This window comes from Rhinopithecus roxellana, chromosome 12, assembly GCF_007565055.1.
Source record: "Rhinopithecus roxellana isolate Shanxi Qingling chromosome 12, ASM756505v1, whole genome shotgun sequence".
NCBI lineage: Eukaryota > Metazoa > Chordata > Mammalia > Primates > Cercopithecidae > Rhinopithecus > Rhinopithecus roxellana.
The window spans coordinates 63,184,768-63,193,707 of record NC_044560.1 but is presented as its reverse complement, the minus strand read 5'-3'; positions in this window follow the sequence as shown (position 1 = coordinate 63,193,707).

Below are 8,940 nucleotides of genomic sequence, written 5' to 3'. Positions count from 1 at the left end.
TTGTTTTTTATCAGTTTTGTTTTGTAGGGTAAATGATTCAATCGCTCAGACCGTCAGCAAAAGCAGTTTGAGAGATTCCTTACTGTAGATTCCTTACTGTTAGAGGTGCTAACTTGCCTCTTGTGTAGTCCAGATTCACAGAGAAAATTAGATTCTTCCACACTAGGGCAGAGGTGTCAGTTTTAAACAACTGAAGTGCAGGGCAGTCCCTCTTTCTCTCCTGACTCTTTTCCAAATAGGTTAATAGTAAAAGTTGGATTCAGTGAAGAAAGAACTAAATGACAGGGAGTTGAGACTGCACTGAGATATTTAGCAAATTGTAGGGGCAGCTTGATAGCCTCTGCATTCACAATAAAAGAAAAATGTAGCAATAACTGAAATATTCTTAAAAATGTAGCATTCTGTGGCTTTGAAGCTGGCTGCCCATCACTGAAAAGGAGAACAAAGCATGGGCATGTTTATATACACACAAACTGAAATAGAAGACCTCAGTCAAAGACAGAAAACTAAACCACAGAGAAACAGAAAGGGATAAAGGGAGAATCAGTATGTAACAGTGCAAAAGAAAAGTTTGGATCTAAATCTAAGCTGCTAAATAGCAGACCAGCAGGCTTATTGTTCCCTTGAAAAAGATTGCTACTTAAGCATTTAAAGTGAAAATATTCTTAAGAAAGCCCTTTTAAGCTTTGCTCATTTCCACACTATCCCATTAAAAGGTACCATTGCATACTAATGAAAGTAAACATGAAGGAAGGGGAGATGGGGGAGAGGAAGGAAGGAGTGGGGGAGAAAGAGAGAGAGAGGGAGAGAGAGTTCAATCCTGTTAGTACATCTTTTCTTTTTTCAAAGAGAGTTTAGAATTTAGAATTTCTGCAAAGCAGAGTTCTCAAACCACAAAAAGATTCTGCGTTTGCTGGGTTTTTATTTGTTGTTGCTGCTGTTTGGTTTTTAAATTTTAATATCAGTAGTAGCAGTCCCAGAAGAAATCTCCCAGTGACATTTTAAATAAGAATTAAGATAGGCTGTTAGAGGAAAAACGAAAGAAAAACAACAACAAATGTAAAACAAAACCAAACTAAATATGCTAGCTTCGTCAATCAAGGTGAGTTTGTGTTTGTCTTATTAATTCCACCTTCTCTATAACAGCCGAGTTCTCACTGCAGCTGCTATTCTCAACCGCTTGTAGCATTAACTTTTAAAATTTTAATTTTCCGGTCAGATGCCAAGCATACCTGAGATCATTTATGATGGGCATGATTGGCCATGCTTGTTAGGCATAGTAACCACGGGGTCTTTTCTGCAATGAGAAATTAAACTTTAAAAAGTCATTCTGATTTACAACTATACAAATTCTCACAACGTGGTAATAAAGAGGATACATGATGAAACCTGACAGGATGTTAAGCTTCTTGCACAAGTGTGGACAGCTGAAGAGGCAAGAAATAATACAGTTGTCACTGGGCTGTTTCACCTCAACACTGAGCAAACAAAAAGAGCGTTGTTAATCAGTTCAACTCCTCGGCTGGATAATCCTAAACCGGTAATTGATAAATGGGAAAACCATACGGCCTCAACTCTGTGATTCATAAAACACATGAATATTCATACCATCTCCTTTGGTCAAGAAGCATTCTACATGCTTCTAGGGGGCAGGGTTTGAAAGAGGAATACAAATAGTTTCTTGCTCAGCAGTAAAATACTGCTTCCCGTTTAAGGCCAATTTTCTCCTATTAAAAGTGAAGTTTAGCGATACACAGAGGAGAGTAAACACAGTAAATGTAGGTAAGTGACAAATGCTTCCTCAGGAAGTGCTGCACTTCAGCTTTTTCGTACAGCTACATTTGGAAAAATATTAAATCTTCAAAGGAAACAGAATACTTATACTACCAGAGAAAGCATGGCAGCAATCCATTCTTACCCTGGAAATGCTCTCTGTATTTATAAGAATAATTTATTTTTCAGTAAAATCTTATCATCTGAATTTCTGATATGCTGGATACAAATAGTCTGGTCTGTGGATGCCATTGTGGAAACTCTTAAAATAATTTTTAAACATAACGTTAATGTAGAATACTCTGTAGCATATTAATAAAATCCACTTAAAATACTCAAATGTTTACAGTATCTGTGATAATTAATTTTACCTTTAGAAAATGTATCTAATTTAAGGTGAAATAAATTCAATGTACTTATCAATCCAAATTTATCCACTAAAATGTACCCAACAAATTGTTAAAAACGGAATTATATCTTAAGCACATCTGTAGTTAGAGATATTGTGGGAAATCAGTTATATAGAATGAAGAATTTGTTCACTTTAATCTCTTGTAGAAATTGATTTTCATATGTGATTTTTCCTTAAATCAGAACACCTGTTGTTGTCCTCATCTATGATCTAAAAATCATCCATTATTCCAGACCTCAAAGATAAAAGCAAAGGAAGAACCCACAATTAAAGACGAGTGATTTATTCGACTATATAAAAATATCAAAATATTCAATATAAGAATTATTCATCAACATTATTTGAATGCTAGTTAAATGCTAACCAAACATGACTGTCCACAAGAAAGGATTGAAAAAATAGAATAAGATATGCCCATATGATAGAATTCCTGGCAGCAATGAAAAGTCATAGCTTGAAAAATACTAATAAGTTATCATGTAATATAATATTTATAAAATGGACTCAAAATCACTTATGCAATACGATCTTGATCTTAATTAACATTGGTTATGACTAAGTGTTGAAATGTTTTTGAGGATTTCTTAATTCTCAGGCCATTCCCTGCAGTTTTCTTTAAATATATTAATTCTGTCTGATCACTCTACTCAAGTCCCCTTCTCTCAATTTTTATTTAGTGAGGGTTTGGTTTTAAATTGTCTCTTCTTTGGTTATGTTAGTTTTGTCTCTCTGACTGAGTCACCTGTAAATCGAAGATAGTGAAAAGTTACGCGAATATATATATACACACACACACACATACGTATTCTTCCTATGTTTCCAACAGTGTACTGCATGTAATAGTTTCAATACCCTATCTTTGATTGTTCTTTACATTTTCTATTTTTTGGATCCTAATGAAATTTAAAAAGTCATTGCTCTAGGACAACCCAGGGAGAGAAAGAACCTCACCAACATGATGGGCATAATTTTCCTTTTCATTCTTCGTCGAGGAGATCCAGAATTTCAAAGCAGTTCAGCGATCCATTTTCTGTTTTACTGGTAAAGTTTTCTACAAATACTCTTTCATAGAGAAAATGGAAATTATTTTTCCTGTCAGATAACACAAGCTTTTGCATAAAATAGAAATAAATCTGAGGAAGTAAAGTTTCCTTTTAATTCCTACCCTTGGCAGGAACAAATAGTAGTTGGTGCGTGATTACTAGACTGTACTTAATTGTATTTAAAACTCCCCTCAGCATTTTGTTATAAAAATGTTCTCTTTCTTTCTTTCCTTTTCTTTTCTCTTTTTTTTTTCTTTTTTTTTCTTTTTCTGAGACAGGGTCTCGCTCTGTCACCCAGGGCTAGAGTACAGTGGTTTGATCATGGCTTACCATAGCCTGAACCTCCTGGGCTCAAGAGATCCCCTTACCCCAGCCTCTGAGTTGCTGGGACCATAGGTACACGCCACCATGCCTGACTAATTTTTGTTTTTTAAACGTTTTTTTGGGACAGGTTCTTGCTATGTTGCCTAGGTTAGTCTCAAGCAACTCCTGGGCTCAAGCAATCGGCCCAACTTGGCCTCCCAAAGTGCTGAGATTGTAAGTATGAACCGCCGCATTTGGCAAAAAGGTTCAAACATACAGAAAAGTTGAAAGTATTTTACAATAAACACTCACATGCCCACTACTGATATTCTAACATTAAATTAAATTTTACAATTTTGTATCTTAAACTTTCTAAATGTTAAAAAAAAAAAAAGCATGCTTGTTATTTTGTAATCTTTAAAGTACTTTTATTTCACAAACATGCAGACTATGTGATGAAAAGGAATCCTTCCACAGGAAGAAAACTATCATTTATATTTTATATTTTTTCCTGATTCTCTGGGGACTTCAGACATGGAGTGAAATAAAAGCTTGGAGTGAGAGAGAATGAAGCCTTGACAGAAAGTGAAATCCCTGTCCTGTCTGTTTACAGCAACCCAAACCAAAATCAAGCAAACAGCAGTGCTTTGTATGTGTTCTTAAATAAAATAGACATTTGTTGATTAATTTACTGTCTAGTTTTGTTTCCATAAGTGTCGCCAAAACCTTCTGTTATCTTCTAGGTGCAGCCCTGAAAGGGTGGCTTGTAAGTGCTGCAAACATTACATCCAGTTCTATCACAATCAGTTACAGATAGCGGTTACAATGTTCTACAATTGCTTATTTATGACTTTGCTGCCACAGATTTGTCTTGTCTACAAGTTGCATAACAAATCTCCAAATTAAATCCAGGACAAACACTCTAGAATTCTAGAGTGAAGACTTAATAGCTTTGAATTTAACCAATGAGAGATAGTTAAATAGAGTAGGCAGAGAAATGACAAATAATAAAAAGGTCTTTGATTGTGAGTTTAGCACAGCATAGCACTTTAAAACCAAAATGGTCACTAAACCTCAGATTTCTTATCTGCAAAATGGGGATAACAAAATTTCCATCAAAGCATATTTTCACCTTGAAATAAAATAAAACATTTAAAGCCTCCATTATAGTGTCTGGCATATAATAAATAATCAATAAATATTAGTACTGCCTTCCTAGTGCCATTCTCTTTACTTTTCAGAAAGGTTAAAATGACAATTTGCTGTATTTATATTTCATTTCTACAAAATAAATAACTACATGGATTGTATATACATATATAAATATGTGTTTACATTATTTCACCTAAATTTATAGGTATATTTTCTGATTATAAATATTATAAGAGCTCTAAACTATGTTGAGAATCAGTGTATATATGAGGATGCAATGTCAAAAATCATTGTTACACTATGAAGAGAGAGAGAGGGAGGGAAATTCACATGCAAACATATTATCCTTTCATTCAGCAAGGAAAGTGATTCAAATTCTATCTATCAAGGCACTGGATATGACAGGTTTATGAACAAGGTAAGATGTCAAAGATGCAAGAATTTACTATGTACCATGTAGGTTATATTCTACCTTTTGGAGTTATTAGGACTTGCTGAATTTAAGAGATGATGTGTGTGTGTGTGTGTGTGTGTGTGCGCGTATGTGTGTGTGTGTGTGTGTGTGTGTGTATTACAAAGTCCTACTTGTGAATATAAGTTTTAGTCCTAGTTTACAATATAATCCAAATACAGTCTTTCAGTGAATGACATTTTTTTAAAAAAATAATTGACCCTTCAACAATCACTCTAAATGATTGTTTTAAAGTAATGGCAATACAATATTTAAGAGGCACTTTTAAACGTTTCCTGGTTTTAATCCTTTAATTTTTTTTTTTTTTTTTTTTTTTTTTTTTAGCTTGAACTTGTCTTATTCTTTCTGGTTTAAAGGATGGAGAGTGAACATGACCCCATGAAGTTTTAGAAAATTACAAGTACTCTTCCAGCAAAGCTTATGAACCCATTGAGAATATGCTTAACTTTTCGTGATAAGGATTTACTTAGGTTTGGTAAAAGATTTAGGTACATAACTGGGAGAAAGCTTTAATATTGAACTTTCAGACATTTATTTACTAAAATTATAACAGACATTATTAACTGACATTTAATGTGAATAGCTCTGGGTGGATCCAGAGTCAGCCCTGTTTTTGTCTGTCAACACCTTGCTGACAAATTTAATGGACACCTTTGTAAATTATTTTAACTGGTATTAACAATACCAATTCTTAAGCCCCTTCAAACATTATCCTACAGATTGACTTCTAATGGATTAACTGAATTCAGGAGATGAGAGCTGCCAAAGCTTTACCATTTCTTTACATTTCGGTATTGGCTTAATGCAAAGATATCAATGTTTACTTTAAAACTAAATCCAATCTCTGAAAAAGGTTTACACTTCATGTGCCAATAACTTTGTCTAGCACTCTAGCACATGTAATTATAACTAATGGAAATCAGCAGTAATCAACTTGCTCGATAATGTATCTCAGTGACAATAACAGTACATGGAACACACGCTTTTTCAATTCATTATTAAAAACATCTGATACATCTGTGAGAACTGGAGAGTTTCCTTCCCCCCTCACTGGTGTTCTAAGTACGGGAACAGTTACAACTACAACATTTTAAGAGGCTGATTTTTTTTTCTTCACACACACACACAAAACCATGAAAGAAGCTTTTACAGGAAGTAACAAATACTCCTAAATGACATTTCATTAAAAATGTGTTCCCTTGGAAAGCGGACAGAACTAAAAGCCATGCTTTTACTTGGCGGAAAAAGTGGTACAGCAGGCAATGTGTGAAGCTAAGAATCATCAAAATCTACTTTGCCATGGATGTGAGCAGCATTCTGACCTAGAAAATAAAAAGGCAAAGGAATTTTCATGTGCTTTGATTTCTTCTAAACTAAAATTTCAATGGAATTTCCATTTTGAAGCAAAGACCAAACAGAAAATCCAGACAACTGTATATAAACTATGGTTGGAACAAAACTGCCAGATACATTCTTGCTTTCATTTTTCTGAAATCCCACATTATAACAATAAAACATGTTTTTTTTGCTGTTTTTTTAAAAAAAGTAATTGGGATATATATTTACACTGAATATGTCAACAGGCTCTGGATAGATTCATGGTATTATGCCAGCTTTTTATTTGTATCTTCTTTTCTTTTCTTTTTATTTTTTTGTCAAGTGAGGTATTGTTAAAGATCCAGAACATATGAACTGTTTCTGATTAATAGAAAAATAATTTAAAAACTGTAAAAGTTGTAAACCCAGTAGCTAAAGTAATATTCTAGGTCATTCTTGCTTAGGACATCTGCTTTTAGCTATTCTTACCCCAAGGGCAGATGATTAATCTCAGTTATTTCCTCCTATTCCAGATAGAAGCATGCCCAAGCCATCTTTCCCCTTGTTCCCATCTAAGTCCTAAAAGAGGAGGTTAAAATTGTCATTGAAAACCTTCTGGCTGTGATAAGCTTTAACACAATCAGCACAACAGTTTGCAAAGCGGAGGTAAACTCTTCTGGGAATGGCGTTGCCAACTTGTTTTTCAAGGTTACTTTCTGTTCATTAAAAAACTCTGTAAAATAATAATGAAGAAGAAACTGCTTCCCATTAAGGAAAGAAGAAGATCACTTGTTGGTTTTACAGCTTCCCTACTCTGACTTTCTTTCTGTTTGAGGGTAATTCTGGCTCATATTCGGTAAGAATTATTTGCTTCACATTCACTGTAAACAGAAAAGAGCCATAATTACACCACATTTGATCCATATCAAAGCAACTGATCCATGCATGTATAGATTTACATAAAGTAAGGCACATAAAACATTTTTGCTCTTCACCTCTACTTCACCAGTTTCCTTTTGCATACTTCATTTGAATACAAAACCCTCCCATTGAAATTTGTGATGTTAAACAAACCATACCAGCCATTCAACTTTTTAATTAAGGATTCAGTCTTCCATCCCTTTTCAGACATTAAAATTCAGGTGCAGTCATTAATCTTTCTAAACGAATTCACCTGTGGCTAATACTGATGTATTTTCTATGAGGCTTGTCATGGGCTGCATGCTGCATGCATAACCACTCTACAGTTAATTACACAGGGGATTATCGTTAGTGTCATAAAGATAAAGCCTGGCTAGCAGCATTGTAGGGAAGTATCCTTTTCTTTCTCCTCCCTCCCCTCTTTTTTGAGCAATGTCCTATTTCATTTTTGTTACCATACACATAAGTATTTAAGAATAAATCATCGTTTTTACCTCAATGGCACGCTGAAGAGATAAGTCAGGGAATAGTTAGCAGGTAAGCATGAAGAGATGTCTATTTTACAGTTTTACTATGAAAAACTAATTTGCAATCTATGGCTCAAACCCGAAAGAGCTGGGAATAATATAAATGACATGTACTTTTTCAGTGTTAGGCACCTTGAATAAATATATGAAATAGATATTTTTCTAAATTTGTGAATTGAATTGTGGACATACATCTGCATTCAGAAAACCAAAAGGAAAAGCTTTGCCGGTTTTAATAAAGAGACCCGTTGAGATGAGTAGTGAGAAAACTTTTATAAGAAAACTTATAAAAACAAACAGCATACAGTGTCTTTATAGGTTAACAACAACAAACAATAAAAAACAAAAAATACAGGTGAGCAGATTAGATGAATATATATATTTTAGACAGAGATTAGCTCCATCGCCAGGCTGGAGTTCAGTGGTGTGATCTCTGCTCACTGCAACCTCTGCCTCCCAGTTTCAAGCCATTCCCCTGCCTCAGCCTCCCAAGTAGCTGGGATTACAGGCGTGTGCCACCACGCCCAGCCAATTTTTGTATTTTTAGTAGAGTCGGGGTTTTACCTTGTTGGCCAGGATGGTCTCCATCTCCTGACCTTGTGATCCTCCCACCTTGGCCTCCCAAAGTGCTGGGATTACATGCGTGAGCCACTGTGCCTGGCCTAGATGAATGTATTTTACTTCAACAATTTAGACTAACCATATACAATAATTATAATACATTTATACATTGGTAGCAGTAAAATCAGAATGATTCTTCTTTTTTTTATAATCACACATTAAACGTTAAGTATACACACTCTAATCGCAATTAACAGATAATTTTCCCTGAAATTGTTATCTACAGTATGGTTATATATTCACAATGAAAAAATTGTAAATATAAAATATAGATGAGATTGAATGAAAATACAGGAAGCATACAAGCTTAAATTTAAGACAGTTTAAAATAATCTTAATCAACAAGAAGTCTTAGTTAAGGAGTCTGAAATCCCATCCAATACATTCTATTCTTTTAAA